Source organism: Heloderma suspectum, chromosome 10 (assembly GCF_057233095.1).
Source record: "Heloderma suspectum isolate Gila_16-S chromosome 10, 16-S_ref, whole genome shotgun sequence".
NCBI classification, from domain to species: Eukaryota; Metazoa; Chordata; class Lepidosauria; order Squamata; family Helodermatidae; genus Heloderma; species Heloderma suspectum.
In genome coordinates, this window is record NC_139467.1 from 741355 (window position 1) to 756518 (window position 15164).

General features: G+C 50.9%; 1 protein-coding gene across 2 annotated transcripts in view; it reads left to right on the top strand.

Moving 5' to 3' along the window:
* LOC146337380 (uncharacterized) overlaps window positions 1-15164 on the top strand; it is a 54234-nt gene that overhangs the window by 12400 nt on the left and 26670 nt on the right. For both annotated transcript variants that reach the window (XM_084814505.1, XM_084814506.1), the window contains one exon: window positions 7216-7359. The gene's annotated coding sequence lies outside the window, so the exon portion shown is untranslated. The remainder of the gene's footprint in view (window positions 1-7215; window positions 7360-15164) is intronic.

Sequence of the window (15164 nt, forward strand, 5' to 3'; positions counted from 1 at the left end):
TCAACAGTGCCCCTGCTCTAGCAGTTTTAGCTCCTCCAGGAGCAGGTCTTTGGTAAACCATTGGGGCATAATTGCTTATTCCAGATTGAGACATCCCCCCAAATGCTTTTTATTGCAGCAGGGATAGCTTGCAGTCATATATTGCTGCTGGGGAAAATCCATTTCCCCTCTGCGACTGTGAGGATTGCAGCTAAAGCCAGGGGGAACAGGGAATGCTGAGGGGGTGGGGTGCAGAGCCAGCCCCAGTATTAGGCAGAGGGAGGCAGTTGCTTCAGGCGGCAGATGCTGGGAGGCAGCAGCAAGATGTTGGAGGAGAGCTGTGTGCCAAGCAGCCTGTCCCCTCTGCCTTCGGGTGTGGTGGAAGCTGCTGGCCCCTCACCAGTGTGGGAAAAGTCCAGCTGGCTTTTGAACATGGGATCGGGGGGTGCCCACCGTGCCATCTTGTTCTTTGCATCTGGCAGCAAATTCCTTAGGCCAGCCCTGGGGGTGTCGGCATCCCTGCTAATCAAAAAGTGCCAGGGCTGCGTCCCTGCGAGCCTCATCACTGCATCACTGCCCACGATGGTACTGAATACATCGGACCCCAAAGCAGCTCCTTTCCCCACCCTCCGCTGCTCCTCCTCCCAAAATGGTCCTCTCCCCCTGCTTAGCCCTTGTTTTCGGTCTCCCAATGCCTGTTTTCTTGTGTCTTTGCTGATTCAGTTCTTCTGCAATTATTTCCTGAAGCAGAGCTGCCTGTATAGAGCTACGTGTGTGACTTCGTTTCTGACTGGATACTTCAGCTCTTCAGAGGTTTCCTGACTCAGCAGCTGCCTTTCCTGAAATTGCGTTTGTTGTTCCAGCTAGGTAGGGACATTCCTCTGTTCCACTTCTCAGACTTGGTGTGGAGGTCCCCCCCTCACCTGGTCCTCCGACGGGCCGCTGCCTCTCCCCAGCCCCAGAGCACTTTCCCGAAAGCGCTGGCAGCAACCACGCAGCCTGCACGACTGGGCTGCACTGGGGCAGGGGCAGGGCTGGAACAGTCTTTGGGGCCCAGCCAGAGCGCCGGGGCAGCTCTCTGCCCTTTGCTTCCCCCTCCAGGCAGCTGCTGGCCACAGGTGAAGGGCCTCGGAGGGAGCACCTGGCCGGAGAGGCCACCAGCAGAGGGCCGCTGCCACCAAAAAGGGCTGCCAGCAGCAGCAGGGCCTCGGGCAGGGGCACCCGAAGCGGACAGCCGGGGGGGGGGGACAGCGGACTCCCCTGGGGCCCCTCAGGGGCCGGGGCCATCCAAAGCTGCCCTGGGGGCGCAGTCTGCCTCCCAGCCCGCAAGCCACCCCGAGCCACCCCATGTTCCTGCGGATGCTGTTTGTCCCGGGCTACTTCGGGGCGCTGGGGGAGGGGGGATGGAGAGTGCCGAGTCAGCTGCGTTGGCGGCATTGCCGGGCCGACAGCCTGATCAGAAGTGTTGACTTTTGATTTCCTTGCTGCTCCAGCTGCTCCAGGGACTACAGAAGCAAGCAGGCTCCCAGACAGCGAGCGACCAGAGCGAGCAAACGGGGAGCAAACAGGAGTCGGCCAGGGGAGTTCGGCAGGGGAGGTCAAGGGGGAGGCCCCTATCTTTTTTGTTATTTTTTTTCATTTTATTTTTCATTTTATTTTTTAACTAACTTTTTAAATTTATTTGTCTTTTAACACACACTTCCACACCAGTGGGACTCTGCTTTTAACCTCTACTGAGTAGAGGAGCAGGCACAGGCTAGTCTAGAACAATCACAAAGCTAGACACAAGAAGGGAAAAGAGGCAATGGAAGGACAAGACTCTCCAGTGATGGTGACCTGCAAGGTGTGTGTAACGTTTGTTTTCTTGCCTGAGAACAACATGGCCTACACCTGCAACAAGTGCAAGTTGATCACGCTGCTGGAAGAAAAAGTAAGTGGACTGGAGCGGCGACTGTCGATCCTCCAGGGAATAAGAGAACACGAAGAGTTCTTGGACAGAATGGGAGAACTACAGCAGCAAAGGGCAGACCAGAAGCTTGAAGAGCAACAGCGAGATGAGGCAGAAGTGGGAAATGCTGAGGTGAAGAAAAATGGAGTAGAGGATACTCCTTGGAAAAGGGTGACAGGAGAAGAAGAACTAGACGCCACTCTGCACCAGTGGAGCTGTGGAACCGATTCCAGGTACTTGCGGATGAGACTGGAGGACAGCCTGCAGAGGAAGAATCACAGGGGAACCTACATGAGTGAGCAAGAGGCTGAAGGTCAGTCAAACATGAAACCCAGGCCTACAAGAAGAAGAAGAGAAGAGTGGTAGTAGTGGGAGACTCCTTGCTGCATGGGATCGAGACCCAAGTATGTCGCATGAAGACCCGTGGACTCGCCAGGTATGTTGTCTCCCGGGAGGACGGATTAGAGACGTGACTGAAAGGTTGCCTGCACTCATAAAGCCCACTGACAGGTATCCCTTTCTTCTCATCCATGTGGGAACAAATTATACTGCCAAGCGGAGCTACGAAGAAATCATGTCAGACTTTGAAGCTTTGGGAAGGAAACTCAACAACTTTGGGGCCCAGATAGTTTTCTCATCCATCCTTCCAGTAGTTAGAAGAGGGATAGAAAGGGAATGAAAAATGATCTGGGTGAATGACTGGCTACGAAGGTGGTGCCGACGAGAGAGATTTGGATTCTGGGACCACAGGCTATACTTCCTGGAAGATGGGCTGTTGGCAAGGGACGGGTTGCACCTCACAAAGGATGGGAAGAATGTGTTTGGCCACAGCATGAAGAACTTCATCAGGAGGGCTTTAAACTGAATCCTACGAGGAAGGGAGATGTAATGTTGGGGGTAACAATGGATGTAGGCGCACGCACTGCAACAGAGAGAACAGCTCTGATAGTGCCCAATAATAGTCTTCAGACACATGTAGGAAGAAAGCCAGACTATGAAGCACATGGTCTTCGATGTCTATACACTAATGCCCAGAGTATGGGAAACAAACAGACCAAGCTTCAACTCTTAATACAAGAGGCAAATTATGACTTGATCGGTATAACTGAGACTTGGTGGGATGACTCTCATGACTGGAATACAGCAATTGAAGGATATAACTTGTTCAAAAAGAACAGGAGGAACAGAAAGGGGGGTGGGGTTGCACTGTATGTGAAAAAGACATATCTCTGCACAGAATACAGGAGGATGAGCTTGGTAGCCCCATCAAGAGCATCTGGATCAAAATCAGTGGAGCAAAGAATAAAAGGAACCTGGTGGTCGGAGTCTACTATCAGCCACCCAATCAAGGAGAAGACGAGGATGAAACTTTTGAAAAGCAAATAGCCAATGTTTTAAGAAAGCATGATGTAGTGTAATGGGGGACTTCAATTTCCGCAATATTTGTTGGGAGACAAATTCTGCAAAACATGGCCCGTCCAGGAAATTCCTGACTTGTGTGGCGGATCACTTCCTCCTGCAGAAAGTAGAGGAAGGAACTAGAGGATCGGCTATCCTTGACTTGATCCTAACCAACAGAGATGACTTAGTGGAGAAAGTAGCAGTTACAGGAACTCTGGGGGAAAGCGACCATGTTGTACTTGAGTTCTTGGTTCTAAGGGAAGCAAAAGCCGAGTGTAGTCAAACACGTACCCTGAGCAGGGGGTTGGACCTGATGGTCTTTTAGGCCCCTTCCAACCCTACTTTTCTTTGATTCTATGATTTTTCTGACTTTACTTTCTGGGCATTTGAGATTAAGTGCAACAAGACATCTCAACATGGTCCCCACTCCATCCAGCAAGTCCTGTCCATTTGCTCTTGAGTCCAGTGGTGTGGCTGTGTAATGCCAGCACAGTCCATAATAAGACATTTAATCTTTGTAAACTGCCCAGGGAGCTTCGGCTATGGGGCGGTATAGAAATGTAATAAATACATACATACATAAAATAATCTCTCAACCACAATTGTGATGGGAATGGGGGGAGACCTGGAATATATCACAGAAACCTGGGTGGTTGAGCTGGGAGGAGGTGTTCTCAGTTTTTTCCACCTGGGCATTTGCACAAGCCCAACACAGGTTGAAGAGTGGGTGGGTGTGGGGCATTGTTGTCATCTATGGGGATTCCCTCTCTACCTCCAGGGGACCTGTTCAGCTGACTGCTTGTTTTCAGTGTTTGTACCTGGTGTTGGGCTCGAGAGACTGAGAGCATCTCTACACCAGCCTAAAAACCTGTATTTAAAATGGGGCTTTCTGCTTCCATTTTAAATGCAGGATCACAATGGACTCCCTTTACACATGCTTCCTCTCCCCCTTTCCCCCTCCTTTTCCTCCTTATCTGAGTCTTCCATATGCTTCATTGGTCTAGCTCCTCTTCTTGCAGCTTTTCCTTTTTCATGAGGGAACTCAAGCAGAGCTCAAGCGCGGAAATTTGATAGCTCATTATCTCTGATCTTTTAAAAAACGGAATAAAGGTCATATAGTGCGAGAGATGCCCTGGAGGTTGATGACGTCATCTAAAGGACCTGCAAATTTCCATGAGTGAGCAATCTCCATAGCAGGATAAAAGCTCCATGTGAAGAAGCCCTGATTGTGTTTTATGTTGGTGTACTGACCACTTCACTGCCCATGTGAGTGGAGATTGTCTCAGGTGTGGTCTTGGAAGCCCCCAAGAAGATTGTCCTGGGGGATTTCGCCATCCATGCTGAGGCTGTCTTTGCAGGGGAAGGGAAGAACAGTTCCAGACTTCAGGACTTCCATCGTAACCATGGGGCTGTCTCCATATATTACCTCCCTACCCGCTCTGCAGGACCACTTTGGACCTGGTACTTTTGGCTAGTTAGGGAGTTGACGGTCTGGAGCCGGTGTGCGTGTCCTGTGACCCTATTGTCATGGTTAGTCCCCTTCCTGGTGAGGTTTAGATTAGCAACAGCCATTCCTCTCTGGGGGAGTGCCGTTAAGTGGGTTTCCCCGTAGAGATGTCTGGCATAATGAATGCTCTTGGTGAGTTTCCAGCTTATGGCTGGTGCTCCTGCCAAAGGCCTGGTCTCATCGTGGAATGGTGGGATGGGACAGGCTGTTGACATGACCACTCCCAAGCTTCAGGTCCTTCAGAAAAGAGCTCAGCTAGCTGCCTAGTTTACTGGGAAGCTGGGGGTGTTTAAACAGGCTGGGAGATGGCTAGAATGCATGTGACACAAGTTTCACAGTGGATATTACCCAGCACAAGTAATAGTTCATTCTTGGGCCTACCTTACGGCAGTGATGGTGGCAAAGAAACATTACTTTTCTGATACCTTTGCAACCTCAAGTAGCCAGTCTCAAGCAGAGACTTTCCAAATGATGAAGGGCCTGTTACAGCTTGACCCTCTCAGAGCTCTGTCAAAAGTCTCGGAGGCCTGCTGTGCCAAGGGTGCAAGACTCTCCGAGGACAGAATGCCTTCTCTCTACCCTGACCTGGGCCCCACTGTTGGAGCAGTCCCTGCGGAGGCATCCAGAGCATGGCCCAGGCCTATTGCACGGGATCATTCTCGGTTCCTGCAGCCTGAGCATGCAGATGTGGTGCTTGGCAGGGTTCATTCAGCTGCCTGTGTACTTGACCCATGGACATCTTGGCTAAATGCATCTGGTGCTGGCTGGGCACACCAAGAGATGATTAAAGCCCCCAGGCAAGAGCAAGTGGTCCCAGCTGCCTTGAAGGAAGTGGCCGTGCCATCTCTTCTTAAGAAGTCCTCTCTGGACCCAGAAGAGAGTAACAATCCTCACCCCGTTGCAAATACCCCCTTTTTCGGCAAGGTGCTTGAGCAGGTGGTGGCAGTTCATCTCTAGGCACTCTTGGGTCACGTGGATTATCTGGGTCCATTTTAGTCTGGTTTCAGGCCTGTTTTTGGCACTGGAAAAGCCTTGGTTGCCCTGAGAGAGGCTTCTGTGAGGAGAGAGGCAGCGGGGCTGCGACCCTCCTGGCCTTCCTTATCTCTTGGTGACTTCAGATGCCATCAGCCACGGTATCTTTCCGGACTAACTCTGTGGGGCGGGGGTGGGAGGCATGGTGGCGCGGCACTCCTGCTCCTGCCCACAGGGTTGGTTCCAAAGGGGGGGAGCACTGGAGGCTTCTGCTTGGTGCTGCGACGCTTGTGCTGCGGGGCGGGGCGGGCCCCATCTCGCAGGCCACGCTCTTCAGTGCCTGTGTCAGGAGCGCAGAACCTCCTTCTGCCCAAGGGCCAAATTGCATTTTAGGGAAGCTTAGGGGGCCACACCTGAATGCTGGGCAGGGCTGAAGGTGAAATTGGTGGGGTGAGCTCCCCACAAAGACTTTCCGCATATTTTAGTTTCAAGCTCCTACTGCTAGTAACAAAACCTCAGGAGAGGAATTTCAACCTTTTAGGATAAGGGAAAACTGCATAAAAACTGGGAAACCACCCAAAAACCAGGGAAAGTGGGTGTGGTGAATGCTTATCAAGGGGAGTATGGCCTTGGTGGTTGTCTTCTCAATTCCCTTCCTATTTATGCCTGACATGGAACTGGCCTTTTTCACAGCAGCTGCACACGGGGTCAATGTCCAGCATTCTGCTCACGCAGTGGCCAACCAGCTGTCGACCATGAAACCCCAAGCAGGATACAAGTGCACCTTCTTACCCATGTTCCCCAGAAACTGGTGTATATAGGCATATTGCCTCATACTGGAGGTAGCACATAACCTGCAGGACTAGTAGCCACTGATAGCCTTCTCCAGGAATTTGTCCAGTCCCCTCCTAAAGCCATCCAAATTGGTGCCATCCCTACATTTTGTGGTGGTGAATTCCATAGTTTGACTATGCGCTACATGAAGAAGTCCTTCCTTTTATCTGTCCTGAATCTCTCACCAACCAGCTTCATGGTATGAACTCAGGTTCTAAAATTATGCAAGAGGGAGAAAAACATCTCCCTATCCACATTCTCCACACCATGCATATTTTTCTACACCTCTAACATGTCTCCCCTGACCCTCTTTTTTCCCCAAGCTAAACAATCCCAGCTGTTGTAACCTTCCCTCATAGGGGAGATGCTCCAGCCCCTTGATCATTTTAGCTGCCCTTTTCTACACTTTTTCCAGCTCTACGATATATTTTTTTAGTTGTGGAGACCAGAACGGTAGACAGTATTCCAGGTGTGGTCGCGCCATAGATTTGTATAGGGGCAGCATGATGTTGGTAGTTTTATTCTCAATCCCATTTCAAATTATGCCTAACATGGAGCTTCGCATTTTTTACAGCGGCCGCACACTGGGTTGACGTCTTCACTGAGCTGTCCTCCACAACCCCAAGATCTCGTTCCTGGTCGATCACCGCTAGCACAGATCCCATCAGGTTATAGTTGAAGCTGGGATTTTTGCTGCAACAAGGATCACGTTTTCAAGGTCAGCAGAGTTGTTAGATGCTTTGGAGAAAGTCTCTCACGTCGACATGCGTGGAGTGTCAGCCAGGCTGCCCCCCCCCCCCCCACGCTCATGTGCCTGTGGTTGTTTCTCATTCCCGGCTGGGAGGGAGGATCATAGAATCATAGAATAGTAGGGTTGGAAGGGGCCTACAAGGCCATCGAGTCCAACCCCCTGCTCAATGCAGGAATCCAAGTCAGAGCATCCCTGACAAATGGCTGTCCAGCCTCGTCTTAAAGGCCTCCAGTGTGGGAGAGCCCACCACCTCCCCAGGTCATTGGTTCCATTGCCGTATTGCTCTGACACTCAGGAAGTTTTTCCTGATGTTCAGCCGGAATCTGGCTTCCTGTAACTTGAGCCCATTATTCCGTGTCCTGCACTCTGGGATGATCAAGAAGAGATCCTGGCCTTCTTCTCTGTGACAACCTTTCAAGTACTTGAAGAGTGCTATCATATCTCCCCTCAGTCTTCTCTTCTCAAGGCTAAACATGCCCAGTTCTTTCAGTCTCTCTTCATAGGGCTTTGTTTCCAGTCCCCTGATCATCTTTGTTGCCCTCCTTTGAACCCTCTCCAGCTTGTCTGCATCCTTCTTAAAGTGTGGTGCCCAGAACTGGACACAGTACTCCAGATGAGGCCTAACCAGTGCTGAGTAGAGGGGAACTAGTACTTCCCGGGATTTGGAAGATATGCTTCTATTAATGCAGCCCAAAATAGCATTTGCCTTTTTTGCAGCCACATCACATTGTTGGCTCATATTCAGCTTGTGATCGACGACAATTCCAAGATCCTTCTCGCTCGTAGTGTGGTTGAGCCACGTATCCCCCATCTTGTAACTGTGCATTTGGTTTCTTTTTCCTAGGTGCAGAACTTGGCATTTGTCCCTATTAAATGCCATTCCGTTGTTTTCTGCCCAGCACTCCAGTCTATCCAGATCACTTTGAATTTTGTTTCTGTCTTCCAAAGTATTAGCTATCCCTCCCAATTTTGTGTCATCTGCAAATTTGATCAGCATTCCCTGCACCTCCTCCTCCAAGTCATTAATAAAAATGTTGAAGAGCACTGGGCCCAGGACTGAGCCCTGCGGTACCCCGCTCGTTACCTCTCCCCAGCTTGAGAAGGTCCCATTGATAAGCACTCTTTGAGTCCGATTCTGTAGCCAACTGTGGATCCACATGATCGTTGTTTCATCTAGCCCACTTCGAGCAAGTTTGCTCATCAGGATATCATGGGGCACTTTGTCGAAAGCTTTGCTGAAGTCGAGGTATATGATGTCTACAGCATTCCCACGGTCTACAAGGGAGGTGACTTGATCAAAAAATGAGATCAGATTTGTCTGGCAGGACTTGTTTTTGACAAATCCATGTTGGCTTCGAGTAATCACGGCATTGTTGTCAAGGTGCTTCCAGATGGATTGCTTTATGATCTGCTCCAGAATTTTCCCAGGGATTGATGTCAGACTGACTGGTCTGTAGTTCCCAGGTTCCTCCTTTTTACCCTTTTTGAAGATAGGGACAACGTTAGCCCTCCTCCAGTCATCTGGCACTTCCCCGGTCCTCCATGATTTCTCAAAGAGAATAGACAGCAGTTCTGAGAGTTCTTCTGCCAGTTCCTTTATTACTCTAGGATGCAGTTCATCTGGCCCTGGAGATTTGAACTCATTCAAAGTAATGAGGTGTTCCTTGACCATATGCCTGTCGATCTCAAGCTGCAATCCTGCCCCTTCAGCCTGTACTTCGCCTTTGCCAGGGGGGTCATAGACCCTCTTTTGGGAGAAGACTGAGCCAAAGTAGGAATTGAGCACCTCTGCCTTTTCTTTGTCATCTGTTATCATTTTGCCATCCTTATTTAATAGCTGAACCACCATTTCTTTCCTCTGCCTTTTACTATGCACGTAGCTGAAGAAAGCCTTTTTGTTGTTTTTAGCATCCCTCGCTAACCTCACCTCGTTCTCCGCTTTAGCCTTCCTGACGCCATCCCTGCAATTCTGTGCTACCTGCCTGTACTCTTCCTTTGTTACTTGGCCTTCTTTCCACTTCTTATATGTGTCCTTTTTTGTTTTCAGGTCATCCCTAAGCTTTTTGTGAAGCCACATTGGCTTCTTCTGTTGTCTTCCACCTTTTCTTCTTGTTGGAATTGTTTGTGATTGTGCCTTGAGAATTTCCTTTTTTAAAAGTTCCCACCCATCTTGGACTCCTTTTCTCGCTAGCATTGTTTGCCATGGGACCTTACTGATCATTGTTCTGAGTTTATTAAAATCAGCTTTCCTAAAATCCAGGGTACGCGTTTGAGTACACTCGGCTTTTGCTTCCCTTAGAACCAAGAACTCAAGTACAACATGGTCGCTTTCCCCCAGAGTTCCTGTAACTGCTACTTTATCCACTAAGTCATCTCTGTTGGTTAGGATCAAGTCAAGGATAGCCGATCCTCTAGTTCCTTCCTCTACTTTCTGTAGGAGGAAGTTATCCGCCACACAAGTCAGGAATTTCCTGGAGGGGCCATGTTTTGCAGAATTTGTCTCCCAACAAATATCGGGGAAATTGAAGTCCCCCATTACTACTACATCATGCTTCCTTAAAACATTGGCTATTTGCTTTTCAAAAGTTTCATCCTTGGCTTCTCCTTGATTGGGTGGCCGGTAGTAGACTCCGACCACCAGGTTCCTTTTATTCTTTGCTCCATTTATTTCAACCCAGATGCTCTCGATGGGGCTACCAAGCTCCTCCTCCTGTATTTCTGTGCAGAGATATGTATTTTTCACATACAGTGCAACCCCGCCTCCCTTTCTGTTCCTCCTGTTCTTTTTGAACAAGTTATATCCTTCAACTGCTGTATTCCAGTCATGAGAGTCATCCCACCAAGTCTCAGTTATACCTATCAAGTCATAATTTCCCTCCTGTATTAAGAGTTCAAGTTCATTCTGTTTGTTTCCCATACTCTGGGCATTAGTATATAGACATCGAAGACCATGTGCTTCATAGTCTGGCTTTCTTCCTACATGTGTCTGAAGACTATTATTGGGCGCTATCAGCGCTGTTCTCTCCATTGCAGTGCATGCGCCTACGTCCATTGTTACCCCCAACATTACATCTCCCTTCCCCGTAGGATTCAGTTTAAAGCCCTCCTGATGAAGTTCTTCATGCTGTGTCCAAACACATTCTTCCCATCCTTTGTGAGGTGCAACCCATCCCTAGCCAACAGCCCATCTTCCAGGAAGTATAGCCCGTGGTCCCAGAATCCAAATCTCTCTCGTCGGCACCACCTTCGTAGCCAGTCATTCACCCGGAGTATTTTTCGTTCCCTTTCTATCCCTCTTCTAACTACTGGAAGGATGGATGAGAAAACTATCTGGGCCCCAAAGTTCTTGAGTTTCCTTCCCAAAGCTTCAAAGTCTGACGTGATCTCTTCGTAGCTCCGCTTGGCGGTATCATTTGTTCCCACATGGATGAGAAGAAAGGGATACCTGTCAGTGGGCTTTATGAGTGCAGGCAACCTTTCAGTCACGTCTCTAATCTGTCCTCCCGGGAGACAACATACCTGGCGAGTCCACGGGTCTTCGCGACATACTTGGGTCTCGATCCCACGCAGCAAGGAGTCTCCCACTACTACCACTCTTCTCTTCTTCTTCTTGTAGGCCTGGGTTTCATCGCCTCTGTTTGACTGACCTTTAGCCTCTTGCTCACTCTCATGCAGGTTCCCCTGTGATTCTTCCTCTGCAGGCTGTCCTCCAGTCTCATCTGCAAGTACCTGGAATCGGTTCCACAGCTCCACCGCTTCCACTGGTGCAGAGTGGCGTCTAGTTCTTCTTCTCCTAACTGTCACCGTTTTCCAAGGAGTATCCTCTACTCCATTTTTCTTCTCCTCAGCATTTCCCACTTCTGCCTCATCTTGCTGTTGCTCTTCAAGCTTCTGGTCTGCCCTTTGCTGCTGTAGTTCCCCCATTCTGTCCAAGAACTCTTCGTGTTCTCTTATTCCCCGGAGGGTTGACAGTCGCCGCTCCAGTCCACTTACTTTTTCCTCCAGCAGCGTGATCAACTTGCACTTGTTGCAGGTGTAGGCCATGTTGTTCTCAGGCAAGAAAACAAACATTGCACACACCTTGCAGGTCACCACCACTGGAGAGTCTTGTCCTTCCATAGCCTCTTTTCCCTTTTTGTGTCTAGCTTTGTGATTGTTCTAGACTAGCCTGTGCCTGCTCCTCTACTCAGTAGAGGTTAAAAGCAGAGTCCCACTGGTGTGGAAGTGTGTGTTACAAGACAAATAAATGGGAAAAAGTTAGTTAAAAAAAAAAAAAAATGTTAGGGGCCTCCCCCTTGACCTCCCCTGCCGAACTCCCCTGGCCAACTCCTGTTTGCTCCCCCTGTTCGCTCGCTCTGTTCGCTCGCTCTCTGGGAGCTTGCCTGCTTCTGTAGTCCCTGGACCAGCTGGAGCAGCTTGCTCTGCTCTGCTCTGCTCAGCTGGGAGGCGGGAAACAGACTGAAGCTTCCCGCCCAGTCAGCTGCTGGGAGTACTCAGGCCACACCCCTCCAATTCAGTTGGAGCTCTCAGAAGCTCCTGGTGAGCTCACAGCCAGTCAGAAGGATAAAGGGCAGCGCCCTGGGCTTCCTGCAACCCACTTACCTCTTAGCCTCTGTCTCCTTTGTCTCCTTTGTCTCTTCAACCACTGCAACTCCCCTGGCCAACTCCTGTTTGCTCCCCCTGTTCGCTCGCTCTGTTCGCTCGCTCTCTGGGAGCTTGCCTGCTTCTGTAGTCCCTGGACCAGCTGGAGCAGCTTGCTCTGCTCTGCTCTGCTCAGCTGGGAGGTGGGAAACAGACTGAAGCTTCCCGCCCAGTCAGCTGCTGGGAGTACTCAGGCCACACCCCTCCAATTCAGTTGGAGCTCTCAGAAGCTCCTGGTGAGCTCACAGCCAGTCAGAAGGATAAAGGGCAGCGCCCTGGGCTTCCTGCAACCCACTTACCTCTTAGCCTCTGTCTCCTTTGTCTCCTTTGTCTCTTCAACCACTGCAACTCCCCTGGCCAACTCCTGTTTGCTCCCCCTGTTCGCTCGCTCTGTTCGCTCGCTCTCTGGGAGCTTGCCTGCTTCTGTAGTCCCTGGACCAGCTGGAGCAGCTTGCTCTGCTCTGCTCTGCTCAGCTGGGAGGCGGGAAAAAAACCTCCCAGCTTTTTTTTTTTTTTCTTTTTCCCAGAGGAGGAGCCTTCTTGGGAACTCACCCTTGTTGGGGGGTCACACCAGTACTTCCAAGGGGTACAGACAGGGTGGAAGGGAGGGGTGCTTCTCCACCCCCGCCCAGGCAAAGACTTGGTCACAGTCTCTGCTAGCAACTCTCCCTCCAATCCACTGCCTGCCTCCACCCCACCCTTCAGTGCAAAGAATACATTTCCCCTGCTGTGTGTTCTGCTCACTTGATCAGGAAACATTTCTCAGGGAAGGACTGAAGACAGATGCACATTGTGAAAGTAGGCCTGACTAGGCCTTGTAAGTAGTTTGGTTCAGGCTAGGTGCCTGATGGGATCGAGTGTGCGTGTGTGACCATGAGAAGGGAATTGTAACTTGCTCATCATAAGCAGGAAATTCCTATCTGCCAAAGTAACTCATCCCTAAAGATAAGAAGGCTGCTGTGCTGATAAGACTGTGCCGAGTACCAACCGGTTTCTGAGCATGCATAGTGTATTTTCTTGGTTCTCCAACTTTCAGTCTGAATAAATGCATCCTGTTTCTTTTTATTTGGGGAGAGATGCAGTTTCGTCTGTCTCTCCCACGGCCATGATGTGCTTTAATAAATTTCTGACTGTTCAACCTGACTTGCCTTGGACACTTCCTCAATAACTTCAAGAGGCCCCTATCTGGTCATGCGAAGTCTGCACCATGGACAGGCGTGGCAGCCACCATGGCTGTCATGCTGACCAGGCTGGAAGAACAGGAGCCTCTGAGTTACCAGCCTGTGGCTGGACCAAGTCGTACCTGTGGCTGCTACTAGTCCAGACTGCTCTTGGCAGCATGAAGAAAATCTGCCTTGGGCCCAGCCAAAGTGCTGCCTGCTGAGACGTGGGGCTAGTTGGGATCACACATTCAGTACCTGGAAGGGACAATAATCTGACCCTTCAGTTGTCTTTCAGCTGGGGGAGGGGGTGAGAGTTGCCCGTGCCAGACCAGGAGAGAGGATCTCCCCACCTTCCTTCTTTGCCAAGAAAATTGTGCATGTGTGGCTAGGGGATTCTCTGGACCCCAACAATCTGGACTGTTCTCCTTACCCCACTCCTCCTCCCGGGCCTGGCACTCTCTTCAGTGCAAATTGCACTCCTTTCTTCATCATCTGCTCAGGCTCAACAAGCTCCGCGTATTCTGACCGCTGCCACCACCACCCTTCCCCTTCCTGCTTCCCACCCATAAATCTTCTTTGATCTGGCACAGCGAGACTGAGAGACCTGCTTTCTGGAGACAACACCCTGTGCTCCCCTGCCCCCAGTCAGAGGAGTCAGTGCTTGCAGAAAGATCAGGGCTGCCCCTTTCTGCCAGCTCTGCGAGTCCCTCCTACCCCAGGAGTGCCCCTGCAGCCAGCTGTTCATCCCCCAGCAGCAAAAAGATGGAATGGCGGCACGAGGCCTCCTGGCTGGTGGAGCACTGATATTCAGTGCCTTCCAGAATGGGAGCCACTTCATGGGAGAGGCCTCACCTTGGCTCTCCCCTGCCCCCCCAAACACACCATGATGGCAGACCCCTCCAACCTCATCATTTCCAGAGGCATTGGCAGCACCAAGCCTCACCACTGGGCTATAATTCAGAGCTGCTGGCCTGCGCATAATTACCTCTTGCTGAGGAAGAAAGCCCATCAGTGCAAAATAACATCTCCATATGCAACAGGAGCTATCGCGGTGACCCTCAGTGTCAGAGGCAATGCCAGCTTAATCAAAAGCTCTTTTGTATCTCAGCAGAAGGGGGATGTCAACACAATATCCCTGCCATGTTCATTTGTCATGGATGAAATCAGCAGCTTCCTTGAAGAGGGTCAAGTGTGGCTTAATGTCTCTACAGGGGAAATGACAGTGTGCAACCATTCATGCTTCCCACGAGGAGCCTCCCCCCCCCCCCGGCCCCTGCCTTTGGAGTGGCTCTGCTTGGACGACACAATGCCAACAGGTGGCTTCAGCATCAGACAGGCGGCATCTCCATGGTGAAGTTCACCAGGAACAAAGGAGTGCCATGTGTTTGCAAGCGAAGTGCCAAGGGGGAAGGGAAGCGGTCTGGGTCGAGGGTAGCTCTGCTGCCATGGAGGACGGGCCGATCCCTTTCTTGTAGCACATCTGCATGGCTATAGGGAAGTAGGCAGCAGCTGAAAAGGCATTGTCCCACTGCAGAGGGTGGGGCACAGTTTTCCCAGCCAAGCTGACCACACGCCTCAGCCCCTCCTCTCCCAGGAGCTCACAGGCACCTCCCCACCAGTCCGGGGCTACCCCAGTAGGCCTGTCCTCCTCCCTCCGAGGCTGGACTGGACGGCATGGGCTCTCTTCCTTCGGTGAGCTCCCTTCGTTCACACTGAGGAAGGGGCTTGCTTGTGCCCCACTCTGGACTCCCCAGCTTCTTTGCACAAATTAGAAATGGTGGCTCCTGTAGCCCCAGCAGGGCCCGCCGACCTCTTCTGGCTCTGGAGGGGAAAAGGCAGCGGCCCTGATGGGCTGTTCCCCGCCCGTGCCGTTGGGAAAACCTTCCTCCACCATCATCATCATTGTATTTATTTATATCCCGCCTTTTCCCCAATACTGGGACTCAAGGCGGCCTTACAACGTTAAAA